The sequence below is a fragment of the Corvus hawaiiensis genome, chromosome 7, assembly GCF_020740725.1.
Source record: "Corvus hawaiiensis isolate bCorHaw1 chromosome 7, bCorHaw1.pri.cur, whole genome shotgun sequence".
Lineage (NCBI taxonomy): Eukaryota > Metazoa > Chordata > Aves > Passeriformes > Corvidae > Corvus > Corvus hawaiiensis.
In genome coordinates, this window is record NC_063219.1 from 1,741,031 (window position 1) to 1,766,596 (window position 25,566).

At 45.7% G+C, this 25,566-nt stretch overlaps 1 protein-coding gene across 16 annotated transcripts in view; it reads left to right on the forward strand.

The window, feature by feature from the left end:
- Nucleotides 1-25,566, forward strand: part of AGAP1 (ArfGAP with GTPase domain, ankyrin repeat and PH domain 1) — a 315,433-nt gene that overhangs the window by 67,272 nt on the left and 222,595 nt on the right. The gene's annotated exons all lie outside the window — the stretch shown is intronic.

Consider the following 25,566-nt stretch of genomic DNA (forward strand, 5'->3'; position numbering starts at 1 on the left):
ACAGCTCTGCAGAGCGCAGGTCAGGCTGTGTGTCCTCCTGAACCAAAACTCCCTCTCTGGAGTAACTGATTGTGCATTCTAGGACAGCTGAGAGAGGCAAGTGTAGCTCGTTTAATTATGGAATAGAAGCTGAACTCGAGTGCTGCTGTATATAGGTCACTGGGTGGCCCAGTGCTGCACAGCACTGGGACTTTCTCCTTTTGGAAAGGCTTCTGTAATCCAAAAGATTGGTTATGTTGGTCAGAAATGTGCACTGCTGGAGAAGTGAGTGAATACTGGTGTAAATGTGTGGTAAATCCTAAACCTTCACTGTAATAAAAGAGTTTGGACTGAGTTAGATATTTTTAAAAAACACAGCACAGACTCAGAAGCCCTGCTCTGTGAATTATTTTATTATTTGAGTTATTTTATATAGCTGTGTACAAATTACCCAGAGCATTTCTAGTCCAGGTGGAAATCAGATAGGGAATTCTGGGGCTTGTGAATCCCTCAAACACAAGAAAAACTTGAACCTTCCTGTGGGATGGAGGTACCTTACTGTGGGATGGCAGGGAAGAGCTGACGAGCTGCTTTCTGTGAGGCTCTGGAAGGATCCCGGTATCGTTGGCTGGGACGTGTCAAACCAGAAATGCTGGTTGTGGAGCTTCATTGTGAGACGCTGTTTTCTTCTAGCTGTGCTTTCAGATCTTTAATAAGTATCCGTGATGAAACATTTAGCCAGCAATTAGAGTCGCCTTTGAGCACTAAGTGCTTATCAGGTGGCAAATGATCTCTAAGTTGCTGCTTTTCTAAAAATACAATTCTCAATTAGATTAAGCTTTCATAAAGGCCCAGGTACAGCAGAGAATGGTGTGGAGCTGGGCTCAGGTGGTTTATTGGGGAAAGCAGCCAGCTGCCAGCTCCTTTCGGATCCAGAGCTCCTGCTGCGAGTGGAGTGTGCCCAGAGTTTGAGGCACGAGGAGCAGAGCCAAATATTTAGACCTAGTTACTGAGGACTGTAAGGTTTTATTGATGTAGAGGCATTCATGTGGGCTTATAATAATCTTGACGGAAATTGTGGTCTGACCTTGGTTAAAGTTCAAGGTAACCACAACAGAGAATTACTTCATGCGACTCTTTCTGCCTGTCCTGTGCCAGCACACTCAAACTCTTGCTCTCTTCCAACTGCACACGGTCATATACTGGGAGCACAGTCCTCCCAGCCTGGGAGGAGACTTCAGTTAATCAATAACTCTTGGTACACAGCACTAAGATGTTCCAGAGAGGTTCCTCCTGTGCGTGCCACTACCAAATTTATCTGGTGCAATTAAGCCTTGAGGCTTGTTCTCCAGAAAACGTGTCCTGGGACCAGCGATGTGGCTGCAGTAGGTAGCAGTGTTGCAGGCTCGTGTTATGGGTTAGCAGGCCTGGTGTGCTCTGCTTCCTTCCTTTTCTCCATAAAATTGCAGCTTGGGAAAAAAGCCCGTGCACAGCTCCAGCTGTTGCTCGTTGGTGACTGTTAGAAAGCTGAACTTGAAACGAATTTGTCTTTAATTTCTCCTACTGTATGTTAAGAAAAACGTTTAATTAGATATTACGATTAGCCTGCCAAATGTATTTTATTATTTTAAGGTTGGAACAAGCTGCTGTTCAGCCAGAACTTGTCTTTTGCTTCTTTGAGTTGATGTGGAGTTGGCGTGCTCAGATTCTGGAATAATTGCAGACACACAGAGATGGAGCCTTAATTTCAATGTGAGTTTTATTCCCTGGAAACTTGAAGAAATTCTTGGCTGTGAGGGTGGGCAGGCCCTGGCACGGGGTGCCCAGAGAAGCTGTGGCTGCTCCTGGATCCCTCCTGGTTCCAGGCTGGGTTGGATGGGGCTTGGAGCAGCCTGGGATAGTGGAAGGGTGTCCCTGCCCACGGCAGGGGGTGGAATGAGATGGGCTTGAGGGTCCCTTCCAACCCAAACCATTCCATGATTCTGCACTTGTTTCCCTCATGCCCTTGGTATTCTCTGTGTTTGGTGCTGTGCATGAGTTATTTGATTTTGTACTTGCAACATAAAGCCTGCACAAGGTCTGCAGAGAAAGGAGAAGTTTTAAAAAATATAGCTTGTTGGCATTTCAGCTTGAAATACCTACCCAGGTACTGCAATATCTGCTTGGATGATATTTCCTGAAAAGAAATACCTTACTTTACCTACCATAGTCAGGTGCAATATAGTTTTGTACAAGTTTTTCAGCAGAAGAGTCAAGACTTTTTAAAATCTATGTGGTTTCGATGTTACTGAGTTTGACTTAGGCAGTGCAATATAGTTTTGTACAAGTCAGGTGCAATATAGTTTTGTACAAGTTTTTCAGCAGAAGAGTCAAGACTTTTTAAAATCTATGTGGTTTCGATGTTACTGAGTTTGACTTAGGCAGTGCAGTGGGTAAAGGTTGATTTTTGGCTGGGATCAGTCTATAAACTCTCAGTAGTTATTCACACTGTCACTAAGCAGTCCTTGAGCATCAAGCCTTTTCCTTTTCTACCCACAAGTCCCATTTGCTGTGATATTGTTGGCCTTAAATCCAATGCAAGCAACAATTCCCAAAACGTTTGCAAGGGGAAAGAAATTCATTTATTTGAAGGAAAAAAGTTTTTCTGTGTGCATGACCACTATCCCCAAAGGCAAAAAGAGGAATTTCCATAAACTTCAACCCAGAGAAGTTATTTTTGCCTTAAACTATTTAGAAGAAGTCTTTAAGGGAAGTGTCATTCCTCATCTAAACTTTTTTCTTCTTGAAGTCTTCATGATTCATTCCTGATGAGAGGAACTCTTGCTGCTCTGGAGGAAGAGGAGGAGGATGGCTCTGAGGCTGAGGGCGCGGGGGGTGGTGTTAAAATAATTTCTTTTTCAGTGGTTCTCACTTGTTCCTTTCGTTTTGAGATAAGTTTGTTTGAATAACCCCTCTGTAGGATATATTAAGCAGCTTTGGGTATCAGAATTGTTGACTATCAAAAAGAGTATCATTATAATATGATAAACTGCTCTTTTGAGGTTTTTTCCCCCCGAGGTTTTAGAGGAGTTAGTTTTAAGCTCTTATCTCAAATTCTCTGCAGCTTAGAGTCGTGGGAAGCAGGGGGAAGCTGCTGAGTGATCTCTGTTGGAGGCCTCCAGCCTTTCCTTGCAAAGCTTCACTTGAGATAATTCTTGTTAGTTCTGTGTCATCTCCTTGCTGCCCCGCTCTCTGCTCTGCTGTGCTGCTGGCATTCCCGGTGCAGCCCAGCACGCCTGATGTGCGCTCTTATGGATGAGCGGGCAGAGATTTGGAGCACATGGAGTTTGAGCAGTAAGATGGAAATGCACTGGAACTGATCCTGTGTGGCTCCCTCGTTCGTAGCTGCAGGTTTTTGGTGCCGTGCTGGCACAAGTACAGTCTTTTTCAATGCTGGAGAGCCCCTGTTTTCATGAGCTAAAAACCATTTAGGACTCTTTCAGCCGTTTCAGTTATTGTGGGTGTTGTCTAGAGGTTGTTACGAAAATAAAACCCAGCAGATAAATAGATTGCAGTTGGGGTCAAGCATTTTCAAGCATTGTCTAAGAGGGTTTTTTATTATTATTTATTGGGTAGGTCTTCTTGTGTCAAGCAAAATGAATGCCAGCTGCACTGATAGAGCGAGATGATTAAGAACTGAACTGGTATTAAGGTCACTGGCTGAATTAGAGAATGAGATGGATTAATGTTTGCACAATATTGAAGCGTGTGCCAGCTGCGAGCAGCCGTGGTCTTTGTTTTTCTCTTAAAATCGAAAAGAAATGTAGAATTTTAGTGCCTCTCTGCTATAGACTTGACAGTTAAATGCCTAATGGCAGTAATGGGTAGCTTTGTTGGGACAGATCTCTGAATACTTCTGTGAAGTGTTGTGCAGGCATTCATCTCCATTCCCTCCCAGACCGAGCTCTGTAAATTGAATTAGTGTTCTGTTGTTTTGCCGGACATCTGCCTGTTGCTTGGTTTGCTTGGTTTACTCCAGGTAACGACGTGTTTATCTAAGCGAGCTCATGCAGATGACCAAAGCACCATTTGTACAAGGAAAAGAAACATTCAGAACATGATATTCCTTTTCCTTTCCTTCTAATTCCTCACCTTGAATTTGAGGTTGCTCGGTGCGATGGGAAGCCAAGTGCCAGGTCCTGCCCTTGGGTCACAGCAGCAGCACTACAGGCTGAGGGGAGAGCGGCTGGAAAGGATCCGTAAGGAGAGGACCTGGAGGTGCTGGTCAACAGCAGCTGAAAATGGGCCCAGATGGGCCCAGATGGCCAAGAAGGCCGATGGCCGCTGGGCTGTGCCAGCCACGGTGTGGCCACAGCCCCAGGGCAGGGCCCGTCCCCTGCCCGGCCCTGCTGAGGCCCCTCGGGGCCGTGTCCAGCTCGGGGCCCTCCGGCCAGAGGGACCCTGAGGGGCTGGAGCGGGGCCAGGGCAGGGAACGGAGCTGGGGAGGGGCTGGAGCCCCAGGAGCGGCTGAGGGAGCTGGAAAGGGGCTCAGGCTGGAGCAAAGGAGGCTCAGGGGGGACCTTGTGGCTCTGCACAAGTCCCTGACAGGAGGGGGCAGCCGGGGGGGAAATCGGGCTCTGCTGCCAGGGAACAGGGACAGGAGGAGAGGGAACGGCCTCAGGCTGGGCCAGGGGAGGCTCAAGGTGGACAGCAGCAGGAATTTCTGCATGGAAAGGGTGCTCAGGCCTTGGAGTGGAGTCCCCATCCCTGGAGGTGTCCCAGGAATGCCTGGATGTGGCCCTGGGTGCTCTGGGCTGGTGACAAGGTGGGGACCAGGCACAGCTTGGAGTCGATGGCCTGGGAGATCTTTTCCAGCCTCAATGATTCTGTGATTCTGAGGAGCATAGGGTTCCTCTGGAACTCTTTGCTCATCCTGGTGAGTCTGCAGTTACTGCTGGAGCATCTGGTTTTTCAGAGGTGGAGTCTGTATGTGAGGTGGCAGATGAGCTTTTTCCTGAGACCAGAGGAGGGTTTTAAGTTGCTCATAGTTGCTGCATGACTTTACTGCAGTTCTTTGCTGGACATAGTGGTCATTTTGCCCTGCAGAATGAAATCACTGGTACCAGATGCTGAACCATTACTCTCGCTAGTGAAGCAGCCAGAACCTGCCATCACTCCTATTTCACAAAATACAATTTCAAAGCAGCGTAAGTTCATTAGCAGGGCTGCATCCAGGTCTTGGATTCCTAGATGACCACTGAAGAACCACTTGGGTGTGTTTGAATGAACAGTTTGGCTCTCTGCTGCAGAGCAGAGCTAGTTTTGATACTACAGAGCTGATGGCCAGCAGTAGTTGAGCACCGATTGCCCAAGTACAACTCTCCAGTTGCCAAATAATGGGTGTAAAACGATGGCCTGTACTGGGGTTTTCTTTGGCACGGCCATAACCTCATTTGGAAAGCAGAGAGCAAATGCTTTAAATGCCTGAATATTCCTTTTCACTTCGGGCTGCATAGGATTTAACAAGGAATCATTAATGCAGACTGTTAATGTGCTGGTGTTACTTTTGATAAGTGGTGTTGGGATTTCCCCATGGCAACTGCAGTAAACACACAGCGAAAGGCACTTTCTGCCAAAAACCACAGAATGGCTTTTTTCATGTGCGAGGAAAACGAAATGTCAGTATATTGAACTCGTGAAACTATCATCTATTTTGTTCATGAAAAGCATCCAGCATAAAGCTATTATCTTGATGGGAGTTGAAAACGGGGCGTTTGATGATTTTGATGGTTCAGGCTGGTACATAATGACAGTGTGTGACAAATACTTGTGCTTTATTGACAAAATAGTACCAAATGTTTCCTTAAAGCAAAGCAGGCAGCAAATGCCAGCAAGAGAATAAGCAAACAGTGCATTGCAGCTTTCTACAATCTTTTTTTGATCATCACAGATGACATTAATGGTGGGCCTTGTTATTTATTGAGGTTTCCTTTGGGAATAAGAAGGGAAGCAAGGTAGAGAGACCTGCAGTGCAGCTGTTGGGCTGCAGGAACAGCTGTAAGGGGTTTGGAACAGGCAGGGACTCAAGGGCAGCGTGTTTGTCATGAGGGTCACTTGGTCAACAGGTCTCACTTGGAGGGATATTTGTGGAGTGGGTTCACTTAAGTCATCATTTAACCCCATAGTCGGTTGTTGTTCTCCTGTTTTGGGTTCCATTGAGGCTGCCCAGATGAAGATGTAAAGAAAGGTCACTTGTCTGCAGTGATAACCCAGAGTAAATCTCCCCATGCATTGAGATGTTACAGCAAGGGCTTTACGAGGAGCCCTGTAGGATCTGGCTGTAATGTCAGTACAGTCCCTGGGATTTACGAGGTAGGCATGTCTGTATTTCCGGGCTGTAAATGTTCCACATGGGTGGTACTCAAAGTCTGTCTCCTTGCTTTGAGAAATGTTCCCTCTATATTGCCTGACACCCATCATGTGTACCTTTATTTTCTCTAGCTTATAGATAGAGAGAGCTATTGAATTAAAGATTGAGCAATGTCAGTTCTGGTTATATGAAGCAACTTTGATTTTTAGATGAATTGATGATGTCTCTCAGCTCCTGAGCTTGGGGAAGTTCATTTCAGCCTTGAAGGAACTTAATAAGAAATACATTCAGAGTTTCTTGGGAAAATCTCAGTGTTAGTAAAGGGTTCTTGTTCTTCACAGCTCCCATTTTGTGAATGAAACCTCCCAGCTGATCTTTCCTACTTGGAAGGATTAGATGCTGGTGTTCTGCTACTTAGATATGAAGGGGAGCTCAAACACTGTGCTGAGTGCTGCCAGCTCCTGGTGCTTCCAAAGTGATTTATAATCCCTCTTTGTTTGCATGTATTTGTCAGTCAGCTTGTCTGGCTCCTTTGACAGAGAATCTGCATTCCTAAAAATGCTGGTTTAGGACTTGGTGTGTATATACATATACATACACATGTATGGGGTTTGAGAAGAGGGTTCTGCATCACTGACGCAAGGTTTTTCCCTCTTTATTCCCATGCAAACAGTTGTTTAACAGCAGTGCCTATGTATTAAACATAAGGGAAAACTCTTCTAAAAAGTGGGTGCTGAACCACTCAGTGCAGCTGGATTTGATTTGATTTGTAGGGATATGTAAGGCATTTATTGAGCTGCCTCCCTCCTTAGTTTCTCTGCCGCTTCTGTGGGTGCAGATGTTGTTTGGGTGTTAAGAGCACAGTATTTCCCCTTAACGAGGTACTGTTTATTCTCACTACTAAGTGGCACTTGTTGTTTTTAGGTTGAACCCTGAAAAATCAGTGAGTGGCCCTTAACCCTGCTGGCGTTGCTGTGAGGAGCATTCCTGCAGAGGTGATGCTCTCCCTCCTCCCAAAACCAAAGGCTCCCAAACCCCAAAGCCTTCTTTGGGATGAGTGTCAGAATGACAGAGTGCCTGAGACCTCTCCTGCTCTTCCAGGGCTCGTGTTGCGTTCTTATCTGGGGTAGACTGCCTGGGAAACTGGGATGTTGACCCAACTGTTCCTTATGCAACATCCTAATTCAGAAGCTCCTCTGTTCGGCGATACAGAAATATTTATGTTGGCAAGGCAACAGCTTTTATGCCTCGACCTCAGTGTCCTGCGGGGAAAAATCCGATTTTGTGCTCATGGAGGATACAAGATTTAGCTTTTCTCCAGTTTTAATTATTAAAGCTGTTAAAATTGATCATGCATTGCTCTTCACAGCTTTCAGGGGATTGTGCTCAGGCCTTGGAGAGAAATTAAAATTTTGTCTTCTCTAAACCTGACTTGAATTGAAAAAATCACCTGTTTTGCCACATCCTTGGCTGCAGATTGTTGATTTCCTTGCTCAGGCTGCTCTTCCTCCCACAGTCCAGGGTGGCAGATCCTCACTGGCTGTCACTGGTACCCCTTTCACTGTGTGTGTCCTCTTGTCCCCTCCTTATGAGAGGCCATGGGCAGGGACACCTCCCACTATCCCAGGTTGCTCCAAGCCCTGTCCAGCCTGGCCTGGGACACTGCCAGGGATCCAGGGGCAGCCCCAGCTTCTCTGGGCACCCTGTGCCAGGGCCTCAGCACCCTCTGAGTAAAGAATTTCTTCCTAATATCTAATCTAAATCTCTCTTTTACTTTAATACAGTTCCCCCTTGTTCGTCGCTATCTGCCCATGTAAAAAGCCCCTTTTTACATGTCCATAGTGAGACTCTTCAGAGCCTTCTTACATCCTCACTTGTTAAATTTGTCGATGAAGAGTTTGTTTTAATAAAAAGAGGGCTAATTTCTGCCCTCAGGAGAAGGTGTTATCTTTGATTTTGTGCTGTTGGCCAGCAATTCCCTCAGGTTTCCAGCATGGTGTTGGGCAGGCTTGTGCTATTCAAGAGTTAATAGAGATGTTTTCAATTCCATGTAGAGCTGTGCAGGATTGTTTCCCAAGGGTCAGAGGAAGAAGAAGGCAACACTAAAGGACTCTTGCTGAAGAAGATGTTTTAAAAGCACTGTTTGAAGGTCCCTGGGAGTGAAGGGCCTCTTTCAGCTCCTGTTTGCAGTGCGCTGTCTCTGTGGGGTGACCTGGGTGTTGGTGAAATGCCTTTGAATGCGAGCAGTTCTGGCCAAAATACGCTATTTTTGTATCTGATTTTAATCTCTCAGAAATATCTTAGCATGTCTTAAGTCTTCAAAATTCCTGGCTATTTCTGAGTTAGCTGAGAAGTCACTGCTTAGGGCAGATGATGGTATTTGAGATTAGAACATTGCTGTGAATGGAGAGCTGAACTTCATCTTCTGGGTGAGGTGGGGATGGGGCCTTCAAGGAGGGGAACTGAAGTTCTCAGAAAAAAATTCTTTATTTTCAGTTTGGGTGTCTGCAGAGCTCCCAGGGTGACTCAGGGTGAGGTTATTTGAGAATGACAGGCTCTGAAAAGAGCAGGTTGAGATCAGATAAGGGAGATGTATGTTTGACTGTGTATAAAGATGTGTAAACAGCTTGATTATTTCTGTATGTATGCACCAGAGGCATGGAAATGCTTCGAGTCTGTTTAGCTGCCTTGAAAACTTGTGGGAATCCTTCCCTTTTGCCCCTTCTTATCTCTTGGTCTTGTGAACATAAAGGGTGGGGAGTGAAAAGCGAAATCGAGCACTTGGTTTGCCTTACGTTCAGATTTAAACATTCCTGAGATTATTGCCACATTTTACTACTGCCACCTGCTTCACCTCCTCACTCCCGGGTTTGGGGAGGCCCTGCAGAGCCTCAGGTGTGTCTTCTGACTGCTGTCTGCCAGTGAATCACCTGCTAATGCAGTTGACCTCCAGCCCTTTGAACTGACTCTATTTTTAACCTAAGGCAGGGAGGAGAATTCATGCTAAGCAGAGGCTGATCAGACAGCACTGCAGTCATCTAAAGACTTGTTGTTGCTCTAACTGCCCTCTTCCTTCAGGAAACAGAGCTGATAGCATGGAAGAACTTGTTCTGAAAAGCACTTGGAGAGATTCCTAAATTTAAACAAATAAATATACATATGCAATGTATGTGTGTATATATATATATATATATATATGTATAGCTGTGGAATCTGAAAGTTTTTCAGTTCAGTTGTGCCTGTAAAGTAGAAACACAAGAGCTGCTGTTTCATAACAAGGCTGTAAAATTTTGTTTTCTAGTTTGGCAGGTGGTTTCATTCATTTAAACTCCAATTAAGATGCCACAGTCCTGGACAGATGTGCTGTTTCTGTCCTGAGGTGGTCGTGCAGTGTTGCCTTGCCCTCAGTCTCTGTATTTCTGCCGCAATGGCCAAGTTGTGCTTCAGTGGTGAAGCTCAAAATCGGGAGGAGACCTTTCCATGAGTTCTCCCAGTCTGTGTCAGACCAGTTCATAACCACAGATGCCCTCCCCAGTCTCGCAGCTTACTGGCAGAAACAAATAATCTTCCCTTGAAGGACGGTGGGGATTAAAGTGCAGGTTGGTGTTTGCCCTTTGGCCGTAGCGCATCTCCCAGCACCGGTCATCCACACGGTGCTTGATGATCATTCAGGCTCCTTGCACTTGGAGCATTCCTGATCCAGCTCCTCCTGGGTAGATGAGCAGGATGTCAGTACCACTAATCACTTTTCCCCAGATTCTCCTACCTAAATCTGAGCCGGAGTAGCACCAAGATTTGTATTATCCCTTGTTTAAGGAGGGTGCCTTTCTCCTGGGTGGCTTTTACTGGCAGTTTCCATCTGATCCATTTGGAACCCATCCTCACCTGGGGTGGTGAAGTAGCAGTGCTTGATTTTGAAGGAGCCTTTGTGTCCCTTCTGAATCAAATCTGAGGGTTTGCAAGGAGGCATCTTGGAAGCAGGACTTTCCTGGGACTACTTTGGTGGGGGGAATGGAAAACTGCATTTATAATAAGAGATTCCAGAACAAAGTGGGATTTAGTTGCTGTGGTAATGACAGTTTTGTTCTAGATAACTGTGAAGTTATGCTGTATTAACTCCTTCCTGTGACTAGATGCCTTTTCCCATGGAAATGGAAGTTCTGATTTCCTTGTGGGTTATGAATTGCAGTCCCAGATGTCGTATTTCATACTGTACCATTGAAACTGTGGTATGAAATCCCTGCAGGCCCTCAGTGTGCGTGTGGGCACCTTGTGGGCTTTCACCTGGGCATCCTTTCATTCAGGTGGCTTGGAGAAGAAACGAGCACACTGAAGGAAATTGTTCCTGGAGTCCCTCCTGGAAGTTTCTTTGGCAGGAGCACAGGCCACGCCTGTAGGGGTTGGAAGAGGTGTTAAGGTGAAGCTCCTCTTCTTTATACTTACAGGGTATGTTCCTGTCACAGCTTGCCTTAACCTCTACCCTCGCAAAGTATGTCAGGAATTGACTGATAACAAATCCCTTTCCATCCCCAAATAAAGAAGAAATCGAGTGTGATCCGAGCGTGCCTGCACTGGTTTGTATTTTTAGGGCCCCCAGGCTGTGAATCAGCAGTATCAGTGTGATGTTGCCCATAAATAGTGTGGATAAAGTATGGACACAGGTTGTTCTGGTGGGAAACCAGTTCAATGTTGGGGGTTTGACAGCATTTCGTGGGTGATGGAGCTGGTTATTAGGGAGTAATGATTTATAAAATGTGTGTGACCCTGGTTCCACAAGCACAAGACTTTATACAGCTTTCCTTTAGTTGTAGGTGGCTTCCAGGTCAGTGTCCTGTCCCCAGATAGCCCACTGCAGGTGTCTGCTGGTGGTTTCTGGGGTGGCTCTGAGTGCCTCTCAGTCCACGTTGGCTTTTCCAGCTCTATCTGTGTCCAGCCTCCTTCCCCAGCCCACTCACAGCTGCCACAGCTGCCCTTGGGGAATAAACAAGAGGAATTTAACCGTTCCTTCCCTCTTGCAGGAGGGAGCTGTGTTACCCAGCCAAGCTCCAGGGAGCTCTGCAAATTTGGGACAGAGAATTCCCGCTCCCGCTCTTTCTGTGCATTTCCCTGTTAACAGCAGGGTTACATGGTTCAAACCCTAAGGAAGAAGCTAATTTCTTTCTGGACCCGGTCTGAGCTCCTTTCCTGCAGAATAATCCTAGGAATGTGTCACTGCAGTCATCACAAACGCTGCTGGCCTTTGCTGTTTACATGTGCTGTCCCCTGTCCCCCAGTGCTGGCAGCGCCATCGGTCCTCAGGGGAGGAGGGTGGAAGGGTTTTGTGCAGTAAAAGTGGAACAAAAGTCACAGCAAAAACATAAAGCTTTTTTTCCCCTGCTAAGATTAATAAAAATGGATTCCTGTGTGTTTTTTCAGGCATTCAGAAGATGAGCTTTGATAAATACTTGGCCAACAAGCAGTGGGTGCTGGATGAGAGCTCAAGGAACCTCATGTAACCTGCACAAAGGGCTTCCCAGATAAACCAAGGCTAAATTTGGGCTCACACCACTGCAGTTTAGCTTATCTTGTCAGCTCTTGTACCCTTTTCAGCCAATCTCAGAGGAATTTTTTTTTTTCTTAATTCCCTCTTTGCAATGAATTCCCTTTATTCAGTGGTGTGGCATTTTGGGGGGATTTCATGGGATTTATTTACATATATATTAGGACCTAATTTTTATATAGTGTATAAATACATGTCAAATGAAGTCTGCTTGCAATGCCTTTATTTGAGAATGTAATCCTATGCATATTTAATGATTTTATGGCTGTGGTGAGCTGTGTGATAGGAGTTTGGAGTCAGGCTGCATCCTCACTCTCTGGGCTGGGAATTTTTGAGTAATAAAAGCAGTTGTGTTTAACTCCAACTCATGAAATCACTTAAAGTGAATTTTACCACCTTTATTTCTTCGTGTTTGTTTAGTGGAATATGCACCCAGCAGGCCAGACCTAGGAAAAAGTGATTGCAGAACCAATAAAATCAGCTGGGTGTTGAAATAAGCACTCTCGCAGCATTCTCACATGTATTTTTTTCCTTCATTTCAATGTCTTGTTTTTTCCAGTGGATGACTTGTGCTTAAAACCTTGGGCCTCAAAGCGGTTGTAAGGCTTTTTGTTGTTTTCTTGGGGGTTTTAAGGGCATTTTTAATGTTTGTGTCACAGATTTTGGCAGCATTTTTGAGGCGCATTTCCAGGACACTGTAATTGGTACATGAAGTGGGAGCCAGTTTGTGTAAATGCAGCTTGAATTACAGCACAGCTTTTGAAGTCTTGAGTCTTTGAGGTTCTGGTCACCTGAATTTTCAGGAAGGAGTGTGGCATTTAATTCCTATAGCAGATTTTTGAGCTGGAAGCTCTGTGGCTGTTTATATTAAAGTGAGATTTAAGTATAGGATTTTCTTGGAGAATACCAATAAAGGCTGGGGGATCAATGCAAAACCCCAAAGGTCAAGTTTTCGGTAGACTCTTGTGCTGTTCGTAGCTTTTGTCCCTGGGCATGTTATAAATCACTTCTGGAAATAATTTGGGGAGTTATTGAGAAAAATCAACAGCCTTGAAATCGCTGTAAGGAGAAGACATCCTGTGCTGAAGCAGCCTTGAAAGAATGGCATCACATTTCTCCTTTATTGTTGTAGGGGGCAGGCAGGGGATTTGTGTGGTTTGGGGTTCCTCAGCTCAGGTTTAGGTATTGCTCTCTTGATAAAGGATCTGCTTTTAGCTCCAGGGGCTCTTCCTCCCCAGCATTTTATTTTTTTTTTGGCCTGGGTAGTGAGACTTATTTACTGCAGTGTTGTGGTGTGTTTAATGTGGATGTTTGTCCATAATGCCAGTGGATGTTCATGTTTTGGGATAGATCATTGACTTTCTGAGGGTTTAGTTGACAGATGCTTCATTATAACTTCAGAATGCTTAATGCTCACTGTATGTCTGTGTTGGGGGAGACACTGAGGCTGTTAAATACAGTGTCTGTATCAAAGTATTAGAAATTTAAGTGCTTATTCTTTGGTTTATGCAGAAAAATCTCATCATTCCTCATCTGATTCATCTTGGACATTTTATTCCCCACATATCGGTTGGGTAGTGTCAGCTTTCCATTTCTTGCGCTGTGATTTCCAGCAGTTCCTGTTCGAAATTCAGCGTGTTTCCCTTCTTTCTTTAAAACAATAAGGATTGTGGTGACATTTCTGTTTAATGTAAAAGATAAATGCCTGACTCTGGGGAGTTTAGCTGTCTGAAAGCACCTTTAAAGTTACATGAGGGGTTTTTTTTCCTCCAGCTGAAAACGCTCCCTTCCTTTGTTGAAAGTGGGAATGAGCGAGGTAGGTGGTGAATTCTTGGGAAGGATGGAGGGAAAGGCTTTGTGATCCAAGGTATCTGCAGGGGTGGGCACACCTGGGATCACTCAAGTGGCAGAGCAATACCTTGTGAGCAGGCAGCTCATGGGTATTTTAAGGTGCAGTGGTGCAGCACTTGAGAGCGGCCAGAGGTTTTTGGTTCTCGGTGTCAGATGCAATCCCGAGCAAGGATTTAATTCCGAGGCACAATTTTCAGCCTGAAATCCATAGTGGGTTCTTTACTGCATTTATTTCAGGCTTTCCCTTCCTATGGAGACTGGTCTGGACAGAGATTTCCTCATGCAGTAATTCTTTGGGAGCCCTCTGTGACTGCCTGCCAGCTTTTTTAATGGGGAACAACTCATGTAATGCTTCCCTAGATAATTTTGTTCATTCTGCTTGTGTGTTACAGTGCCTAAAGCCATTTAATAGGTAACATAGTTTGAGATTTTTTTCTTTTCTGCTCTAGCCTTGGTATAATTAGCCATGATAATTGCTTTAGAGGGTTACAGATGACAAACAGGAATGGTTGTAAGTACACACCTGGCGTAGTTACTTAGAATAAGGTTGGACTTGATCTTGGAGGTCTTTTCCATCCTGAATTTCCTGTGATTTTAACGGGGGTGCAAACACTTTCTGATGTGTATCCACGGTTCTTGGGTAGAGCAGGGTACGTTGATCATGCTCAGCTGTAATGCTGGGCAGGGTTAATGAAAATCACCTCACAAGAAGCACCTGGGCAGCATTTCCTCCAATGAGGCAGCCTTTAAGAGGTCTGGAGGCAGCTCTGCAAGCAGGAGTGCAAGGGCTTCGTGGAGGAGGGCAGTTTGATCCCATGCAAGGTAATGTCTTCAGTTTGTATTGTCTGCTGTCCAGCTTTTTTGTGTAAACAGCTGTCTTCTTCTACAAAAGCAGCAGCCTGGCAAGGTGAGCCTGCTTAGAACTGCTGGGAGCCTTTTTGTAGCCTCCTATGGATCCTGTAGGTGCTGCCAGAGGGAAGGGCAGCAGGATGTGATTCTCCTGCTCCTTGAGGCTCCCTGATAAACTGTGGTCCCAGTCGAGTGGCCAGTCCCAAATGATATGTAAGAATTCTGCCTTTGCCCCAGAGGCTGGCACCGAGGCAGATAAGGGGAGCAAATTGTCCTGAGATATTCATCTTATGGTCTGAATGAGAGGAAAGTGAGTTGGACAATAGAATTATCTGAAATCTGTATTCTGGACCTTTTTCTCTGAAGCATAGGATGAGTGGAGCTCAGAGCAAGCTGGCCTGGTGTCCCTGCTCATGGCAGGGGTTTGGTAATGGATGATCTTTTCAGGTCCTTTCCAACCCAGACTATTCTATGGTTTTAATAACTGGATGTTACCCAACTGGAACTGTGTTTTTACATAAATAAGCAGGAGCTGCTAGAACTGTTCATCTTTTATTTAGTGGTGAATATTGTATTGTATATCCAGGTGTATCTTGTCAGATCCCTAACTGTGGTCTCCTGGTCTCCCCGAGTTGGTTGTAATTTGCATAACGTGGTGGAGTAGCACCTTTTAAAGGCTGATTAATATTTGTGTGAGTCAGCAGGGACTTGAGTGGTGGGTGGCTCTCAGCCCACGAGGAAGTGCTTCCACAGCTGATAAAGGTGAGGTGTGAATTGGAGCCAGCTGGTACAGATGGCATTACCTTTGCCTTAAATTAAATAGTCTGGAGACCTGGATTTCAGGTGTTGGGGATCACCCAAGCCACCTGTTATAAAATGAGTTGGCTTTTCTTGGCTGCCTCTCGTTGGTATTTAGGATAAAAGCTGTTTTATTTATCCATGAACATGGAAAAACCTTAGAGTTTTGTGGAATGGAGAGATTTCACTGCTGGGACTATTTTACCACCGTGTAGAAAGGTCTGTTCCCTTATTCTGTTGCATGTATCTGCTTAATCTGAAGATTTCTCTATTAAACCAGCTTTGGATTTCCCTAAACAGAACAGATTTATTAAAATATCTATTGAAATTGCCCTATTCCTTGAAGTGTTCCAGGCCAGGTTGGACAGGGCTTGGAGCACCCTGGTCTGGTGGAAGATGTCCCTGCCCATGGCAGGGGGTGAAATGAGATGGTTTTGTAGGTCCCTTCCAACCCAAACCAGTCTGGGATTCTGTGGTGGCTGTCAAAATTCACTGGCTCCTCACATGAAAACCTTGGTGCTGGAGAAGCGCTTCCAGTATTGTTGGGATTTATCTTATGCAAATGTCCTGTGGTATTTCAAATAAATTTAAGGAAAAAAGCCCCTTCCCTGGAGAGAGCTTTTGATGATGCTACAGGGGTAGTCAAGCTCTGGTTTTCTTGCAGAGCCTCTGTAAAAATGCTGCAAGGACTGAGTGCTAAAAATGCATCGTTAACCCCACAGCAGTGGTTTGTGTTGGCCTTCCTGGAGGAACGAATCCCTTTAATTAGTAAGACAGCGAAGTTTATTTTGGGGTTTGCTTTGTTTTCATTCTGGGATGTGAACTCTTATGCACTGCAGCTTAAAAAAATACAAAATGCTGCTGTAGCTCTGCCGGGGTCTGCTCCAGCTGCTGGCAGCAGCTGCAGCCTGCACTGCGCTCGTCCCGCTGCCCGCCTTTGCCTGGGAAAAAATAAATCCATTTAAACGGGGAGGAGGAGCCAGGAATTGTTTTGATCTGCCCCAGTAGCTGCCTTGATGTGCTAACCACATGTTGTCTGTGTGTATGTGATCCTAAGGACAGCTCCCCTGGCTTCCTGAGGGAGCAGCGTGGAAGGCGCAGAGCTGCTCCCTCTGAGTTCTGAAGGGTGCATTCAGTGTCAAACGTTCTGCGGCTGCTTTTGGGGTGGGTTTTTGAGATTTGGAGGCCGTGGCTGCTTGCTTTCTGTTTCCCCATTGTACTGCTTCCAAGGGGCTGCGTTTTATTACGGAGTTAAGGCTGCACTTGATTGTGTTAATTATTTTCTTAAGAGTGTGTGCTGGTGGCATTGCTCGAGTAGAGGCTCTGACACCCTTCTGGTTGGCTTTGAACTGCATTTTAGATCTTTATGTGGGTTTTTGGCATTCTTTTTGTTTTCTAAACATGAAAAGAATTTTTTATAATCAATTTCAGTGGCTGATGGGGTCGAGTTTACCTGAGGAAGTGGCACAGAGGTGACAAAGAATATAAAGTGGCCCCCAGCTTTCCTTTCTCAGCTCATATAAAGGCAGTAGGAGGTTATAGGATTAGTAGGGAACAGAATTTGAAGGGAGGGTAATTCTTTAAGTGTTTGGGTGCAGGGGTTTAGCAAGGACTCAGTTTACAGCATGGTTTGCTAGAGCACATTATAGGTCAAGATGCAGCAAGAGGGCTTGTGCAAAACCAGCTCATTTTTCCCAAAATATCCTTTAATAGGGCTCATTTGCATGTTGTAAAATAGCAGGTGTGAAAAGCATGAGAGGCCAGGACTGTAAGGACAGAGGCATTTGGTCTCTTAGATGAACAAAATTGGTTTTTGGTTACTGAGCTCTGCAAGGGCTCTTTTAAAGATCGCACTTCTAGTTCTTTGAGTTTAAAGTACGTGCCTGAGGTGATGGGAGCCTGCTGAAGCTTGGAAAACACACTGGAGTTTCTTGGCTTCACCCAGGAAGCACAAATAAGAATGTAGCCAGAGGGCAGGATTTTTTGTGAAGACCCACAACAGCCTGATTCCTGGATGAGTGGGTTTTTTTAAAAAAATGCCATATTACAAGTTCTAACAAAGTAAAGATTCAGCTTTGTAAGCCTCGACTGGAGAAGGATTAGTAAATGGATATTTGCAGTGGTTCTGTGTTGATTGAGATCTCAGGCCCTTCAGTAGTTCTTCAGGTGCTGAGGATGGAGGGTGAGGTGGGAGGGGAGGAGAAGCCAAAGGAGTGATAGGGAACGGACCTTGGCATTCCGGTGGTTTTCCCTTACTTCTGGCTTCCTCCAAACCTGCAGCTTTATCTGCGAGGGAGAGCTGAAAGAGGCTTTGTGTTACAGTCACCAAGTCTAAAGTTCATGTGAGCAATGTTTTGAGTTTCCAAAATAAATACTTTGTACTTGCACGGGTCCCGTATTTTCCGAAATGCCTGCTGGTAGCAGGTGCTTTTTAAATAGGAAGCTGTGGAAGGAAATGCTTTCCTAGTGAAGCATTTGGTCGCACATTATCTTTTCTAGCTGTTATTAACTGTTTTTAAGCAGTTTACAGGCAAAAAGTGCTGGCAGACCTGAGCCCTCCCCTGCTTGCTTGGCTTTCTGTTGGCTTCAGGATGCATCCCTGGCTCAGCTGTGCAGTGCTAAGTTCCAGGTTTTTAGTGCTGCTCCGATGGCCCTGTGCTGGTTTAGTGTTTTGGTGGCTTTACAGGCTCTTAGGCAGCAGGGTAATGAAAGGGAGTAAGTGGGTATTAGCCTTATTGCAGGAAGATAAAAACTAATTGGGCAGCTGAAGCACCTGAGGTGAGTCTGTGCTGCCAGAGCCGAGTTCCCAAGGGGAGTGAGACAGGACAGGGAGAGCATCCAAGGCACTTGCCTATCCTGGGGAGCTTTATGGGACCATCTCCTCGCCTCATGAGGTCAGGGAGATGCTCTCATCCACACAGACCACGTGTTCCCCATCCCAGGTTCCTGCTTCAGGTTCTCCGTGTCGGCTCTTAGGAAATCAGCCTTTTTCTCCTAGTGGATCTCTGTGCAACTGAAAGAAAATGGGCCCCTCTGCACTGTTTCCTTGTTGCTGTAACCAGGGCTTTTGCACTGGTTCCAGCTCAGCATTAATTCCCTTTGAGACCATGCCTTGGATTGCATTAACTTTTTTTTTTTGACATTTGACAAAAGCTTTGTTTAAACAAGTTAGATGTGCATCAGGCTAATAAATATAAGCCCCATCAGATTATTCCTGCTGCGCCGTTCTCTGGAGAACAGTGTCTCATTTGTGTATTTTCCACTAATCATCTCCAAATCTTGCATGGGTGATATCAAGTGAGGGAAAGTGGATTTAGGATTACATATCGTACAGTCAGGGAAAAAGAGGCTCTGTTTTGACAACCAGCATAGCAATCTGGGAGACATGACTCCAGCTCTAAAAAATGTTTTCAGAAATGTGTTGCATAAACAAGTCATCATTTCCCTGGTGGAGAGGGGAAATGTTTTTCTAGATGTACTTCTGTGCAAGCCCGCTGGACCCGTTTTCCTTAGCCTCAGTTAAAAGCACTGAAAAAGGTCAATCTGAATGGTCAGATGATGTCAGAGCACAGATTTGGGTTGACAAGCAAGGAAATTGGGCCATGAGCTGATCTGTAAGTGATGGAACTTGTGTACTGCAGGTTTTGGCACGGGGGTGCTGTGACTGCACCAGGTGGTGCAGGGTGGCAGCAGAAGAAAGAATCCTCCATGGCACCATCATCACTCCTTTGCAGGTTCCTCGAGAGGGGAGGAGCATTTTGGGGATGGGAAGAGAGTGTAGGTTGGGCTGAGTTATAGGATCACACCCATTAAACCACATTGACTTCATCGTGGCTGCCTGGGTGTGACGAGGGGTAGAGTTTGCCTCTGCCTCCGTTAATCACATTCAATGTGCAGCCACCGAGCTGGAGCTGAGAGTAAGGTCTGTAGGTGGATGGATAAGTGAGGTATTGGGGAAGGGCAGACTTGGCTTCTGTGGGGAAAATCATAGCTCACATTTACTCGAGTTCTGTAGGGGAGGACAAAGGAAATCTTTTCATTTTGAGCGCTCTCGCTAAAGACTTGAGCTGAGCTGCCATCAGATGAGGGAGGGTCCTCTTGTGCATAAAACTTTTTTTAAAAGTAGGAAATCATGTATAGGAATAAATAATTGATTCCCCCCCCCCCCCCCCCTTGAAAAGACCCAGCAGCAAATCCTGGAGGAATCTGCTGCAGCCTCTTCAGGTTAAGATCCTGATGAATGCTCAGGGAAAGCAAAAACCAGGAGCTGGTTGTGCAGAGCTACAGAAAAGCTTTGTGGTGGTTAGTGGTGGACATCCTGGTGGGTTGAACTTGCTGTGGGTCAGTGTGTGGAGGGTGGTGTGGGGAGAGTAAAAGGGTTCAGGCAAGGGCAACCCCCCCTGAGCAGTGGGGCAGCCAAGAGGGATCAGCATGAGAGAGGAGGGGGAGGCAAAGATGGAGTCACTCTTGTTTATCCCTTCTTACTTAAGGATTAAGAAGCATGTTGTGAAACTGGTAAGAGGCAGATTAAAACCCAGCCCAATAGTTTTCCCTTTTGTTATAATCCCAAAGACAATTGAGCTGTGAGTCCCTGTAGGACCTTGGCAGTGTCCTTAGCAGAGATGCACAACTCTGAGTGCAATACTTCAGGGGTTGTGTTTATGGGGAGTGGCTGCTTCTGTCTGAACTGCTTGTTCACAGAATTCCAGGATGGTTTGTGTTGGAAGGGAGCTTAAAGCCCATCTTGTCCCACCCCCTGCCATGGGCAGGGACACCTCCCACTATCCCAGGTTACTCCAAGCCCCAGTGTCCAGCCTGGCCTTGGGCACTGCCAGGGATCCAGGGGCAGGCACAGCTGCTCTGGGCACCCTGTGCCAGGGCCTGCCCACCCTCCCAGGGAACAATTCCTTCCAATATCCCATCCATCCCTGCCCTCTGGCAGTGGGAAGCCATTCCCTGTGTCCTGGCACTCCAGGCTCCTGAATATTTTTAGTCTGGGATTTGGTGTCTGCCACTCTCACGTGCTTGTACTTTTGTCACCATTTTTAAAGCATGACATGATACTCCTTTTGTCTTTCTTTCCCCCCAAGGTTGCTATGGTTTGCTCATTTACTGCCATCTGCTTCATGTTCTGCTGCTTAAATTTTGGTGATGCTCAGGTGTTACCCCAGAACAGTCTCCTCTGTGGTGGGAATCCTGCACAGGCTGACTTACTGTGTACTTGGCTTTTATTTAGTGTTGCTTCTAGAGGTGTGTCAGAGGTGTTTAGGCTGGAGATCAGGGAAAGGTTCTTCCCTCAGAGGGTGCTGGGCACTGCCCAGGCTCCCCAGGGAATGGGCACGGCCCCGAGGCTGCCAGAGTTTGGACAACACTCTCAGGAAAGCACAGGGTGGGATTGCTGGGCTGTCTGTGCAGGGCCAGGGGTTGGATTTGATGATCCCTGTGGGTCCCTTCCAACTTAGGACATTCCATGATTCTCTTTTCTTCTCTGCCAAGCAGTCACCAAGTTCCCCTTGCTTATTTTTTGTCATCTTTTTGAGTTGCAGCCATTCTTACCTATCTGAAAAGCTAAAAGTCTTTTCAGCCTGCCCAGCAAAGCCTCTCAGTCTTTTTTTTTTTTTTTTTTTTGCATCTCTGTTGTGACTTTCTTCTTGCTGGAGAAATCTGTTCCTATATTCTTTCGAAATGCTCTTTTCCCCCCACTTCATATTTTTTAATTTATCCTTTGACATTGATTCTTCTTGTGCCAACTGGAGAAGCTGTCCCTTTTCATCTTTGATGCTTTGCAGGGAGGTTCCTCATTAATATTCAGATTAGAATAAGAAAGGCTAATTCCTCGTTTGTGTCTGTAGTCAGGAAAGGCAGCCCAGGCTATGATTTTTGAAGTGTCTCATTTTGGGTACTTTGGACATCCTTGCTGGGACGTGGGTTTAGTTGTGGATTTTCCCTTCTGCTGTCTCGAGTGTGACTTGACCAGCTCCAGATTTTCACTGAGTTCCGTGTGGGATCATCTTTCCTGTGCTGCACTGCCCTTGCCTTGAGACAGGAAACAGGAGAAAACAGACCTCAGCCCTGACACTGACCTGCTTTTAGGCAGACCCAACAAAACAAGGCATTTACCAACTATTGCATCTCCAATGCCTTCTTTTTCTTCCTGGAGTCCACTGCTGCTGTGCTTCTGCGTTTAGCTGAATTTCTATGGGGATTTGGCACTTAGGAAATATTGTTTATTGCCTGAACAAAAAGATGTTACTCCACTGCACTGCAGAGATGATCATTTCCTTTCCCAGTTTTATTGGAGCAGGGAGCAGTTTTTATTACAGTGATGCTTTCATTTTCTCTTTGTCTGCTTTTTATATTCCTTTTATCCTTTTGGTGGGGTTGTCATTGCCCTGTTGGAGAAGGGGCTGGCCCAGACTTCCAGTGCCGCATTCCTCTGAGGGATGTGTTAGGAAATGTGCATTTGATTGGAATTGAGTTGTATTCCTGACAGTCCTCACTCAGAACATCCCTTGTTGACGTGCTCTGTGCTTCTCCCACGGCAGAGTTGTCTCAGGAGAAAACTGTGGTTTCATCTGTGGGATTTTAATTTCCCTTACACTAACTGTGTGTGCCGGCTCCAGAACCCAACCCACTGGGAAAATACAGGGAATGGGAAGTTTTCCTTGTTAAGTATGTAATTTATTTTTCCTTATAAACAGCTTACAGCCAAAATACTCTGCTCAGTTTGGTTTTAGGATTTTGTTTTGTGGGGTGGGGAGGGCTGGGATGAGTAGTCAGGGTTGGAGCTACATTATATTTAAGGGCAGAACGAATAATTTGGTGGTGTTGGATGTAAAACTTTGAGTGTGAGACTGGGTTTGGGAATCTACTCGGATACATTATCCATGATTCCTTTTGTAGGAAGCACAGGGTTATCCCTAAGGAGGTAACATCTCTGCACCCACCTGAAAGCTGTGTTGAGTGGCTGCAGGTGGGGGAGAGAGGGGGAAATATTAACAGCAGCAAAAAATCTTTGGATTTGAACAATTTGAAAATGGAAGACAAAACCCCAACACTGAGGTGAGAGCCAAGTGCTCTCAAATTCCCAGACCTAGGAGCATATTTTGGGGAAGGCTGGCTGGCTGGGGAGCTTGTGTAGCTCTCTGCATCCCTGGTCCTCCTTTTGTTTCCATGGCAGCACAAAGGATAACGCTGCTGCAGCTGCCAGATGCTGCTGGAAGAGAGATTACAGCTTTGACCTAAATATCTCTTTAATACAGTTCTCAGTTACAGGGAGAGGTTTTTCAGATGTCAGAGATACAGGAGGCTCTGATGAGCGTGGGCTCGGATTCCTGGTGCTTTAACTGCTCGAAGCTCAGCCTCTTTTTTTCCTGTTTATCATTAGGAATTGGGTATGGCCAGTGCGAAGTCTGTCCAATATCAAACATTTACGTTGGAACTGGAAGAGCTCGTGGCATTTTATCTGTCCTGACAGTGCTGGCAGGGATGGGTGGAGTCTTAAACTGACAGCTCGTGAAATCCCTCTGGTTTTAGGGCTGTAATTGAATTGCTCTGTGGCAGTTTGGTGGCTTCTTCTGCAGCGTGTGTATTAATGCTGTTAGTGGAGTGTAAATACAGCGTTGTGCAGGGAGGGCATGTGATTCCCAGAGCCTGGCTGGAGTTCCCACCCGGAGGAGGACAGGAGCTGCAATGCTGCTTTTTGCTTAAACTGCCTGAGAATCATAAATTTCACATCTGCAGTTCAGGAAGGAAGGCAGGCACTATTTGGAGCTGGGTGGTTGCAGCAGTAATTCCTAACTGGCATACAGTGGAAAGCCGTAGAAGCCATGATTCTATCACACTGAGTAGGGAGGAAATAAAGCTTTAAATCATCCTGGTACTGCTGTGGGTGGTTTCCTAAAGATTTTACTTGTTATTGCTTTGTAGTTATTGTTTGCTGTAATGGAACAGAGTGAATAAGCAGAGAGGATCCATATAAAAAACTGCTTTTTAAAAAACCAAGCACAACAGGTATAAAAAATTCCAGGGTTATTTGTGTTGGAAGGGGCCTTAAACCCGAGCAGTTCCACCCCCTGCCATGGGCAGGGACACCTTCCACTAGAGCAGGTTGCTCAGAGCCCCATAAAATATGTAAGAAGAGTCTTTTGAACCATGACACGATCTTCCAGATAATATTTTATGCAAACCTTGGAAATCAACATGTCAGGATGGTTTTCTGCTATTTTCTGTTGGAACTGAGTCAATGCTTTGACTTAAAGGGCTGAGGGCTGGGTTGGAGAGGATGTTCTGTGAGATTACCCCTCCTGAAAAATGTGTGTTTTAGGAGAGTAACAAGTCTCAACCCAAAAAGCTGCACGCTTCCCTCTTTGCTAAGAAAACCAGCACGCGAGCTTTGGGAAATACATCCTGAGAGCGCTGCTTTGATACAGCTCCAAGAGAGAGATGTGTGGCCTTATCTGCATCCTTGTGGGCAAGTGGGAGCTTGTAGGAATATTTTCTGTACCTGTTCACTCTGAGGTTTTTATTTCAAAGCGGAAGAAACTCTAAATATTGCTTGTAATGCAGAAATTATTGAAGGGGAGAGAAGGGTGTGATGTGGCTGTTGGTACTTTTAACTTCATTCCCCTGTTTCTGAGGGCTCCTGTTCTTAGCAAAAAGGATCCTTAGCTGAGAGTTTCCAGAGAAATCCCTTGGCTTTTCTATAGTTTATTTATTTACAGCTTTTCTTCATTTAAAAGCAAAGTAATGTTGGGATTGCCTGAGGGAAGCTCTTGCTAAGAAGCTTTCCAAGAATCGTGAAAGATTTAAGTCTTTTCATGTCATCCTGGAGAGATACCTGCCCTCACCACTCCTTTTGCTCAGGTTGCCATCGAGTTTCCACCTGGATCAGGGGAAAAGGAAGCTCTGAGCTTCTCAGCTTTTTGTAGTCAAGGGCGAGAGGTTTGGGTGGTTAAAAAAAAAAGGGCAAAACATGGTTAGTGGATCAAGGGCTGGTGATGGGGAGGCTGCTGTGCTGGCACTGCCCAGTGCTGTGGTAGTATTGGGGCTGCTCAGGCCCTCCTAAAATATTAATGAACAGACAGACTGCATTGGCTGGTGGGAATTTTTTCCTCAGGATAGACCCAAGGGATGGGAGAGGGTGGTGTAAATCTAACTGGCCCCAGTTAGAACCATTTTCTCAGCGGTCCTGTTAGCTGCCTTGCTGCTGTTGCCTACGGCAGGAAATGGAGTTGGTTTAGGGGAGAGGGTCTCCAGTGGAAAAACTCAAGGGTGGGATGAGCCAGACTGCTGGACACTGAACACACAGGCCCTTGCTGTGGTTCTTGCTGTAAGGGCTGTGAAACATCTCTGGTTTGCATGACTTCCCTCCCCTCTTCCGAATCGTGGGTGTGGGCTTGGCCTTGGCCCTGTGTTCTCTCATTAACATTATTCTGCTAATATTTATTTAGATTTTAGTGGTCATTCCTGGATTTGAGGAAGTAGATTTTTCTGTTGGAAAATTTTAAGCAGGGCTTTTATATACAGGGTGTTGAAACAATCAGAGCTCCTTGGAATCGGCTGCTGTCCTGTGCCATGGACTGCATAGGGCATGGCACAGGATGGGCATGAATGGCCATCAAAGCCCAGGATTTCACCTCAACAGGTGTTGCCCCGTGATCCCTGGAACTGTTCCAGGCCAGGTTGGACAGGGCTTGGAGGAGCCTGGGATAGTGGAAGGTGTCCCTGCCCATGGGATTGAGGTGGAATGAGATGAGCTTTAATGCCTTTCCAAACCATTCTGGGATTCATGTGGTGGAACTGAAGTCTACATCTCATTCCTAATACTGGAACTAAGACAGAAAGTTCCTCTGGGTGGGGCTGAGTTACTAAACTGAGGCTTTAAAATAGCCAAGGGTCCTTGTTGGAGTGTGTGCTTTAGTGTAGTGGTAGAAATAAAAACAGAAGAAATGAGAAAAATAAATGAAGGCTTCTGTTGTGGCCAAGCAAACTTTGTGAAGGAAATGATGCAGTTTAGGGGATCTTCGTGGTGCACGTTTTAAAAAGACACGAGTGCCACCGTGAATATTTGCAGCTTTTGATCAGTGATGCAGAAACGAAGCGAACAGCACGTACAACTGTGATTAATTACTGACAAAAGTTGTTCCTTGCATGTGTGGAGCCTGGAGTGGGACGTGAAGGTTGAGTTCACTGGAATTCC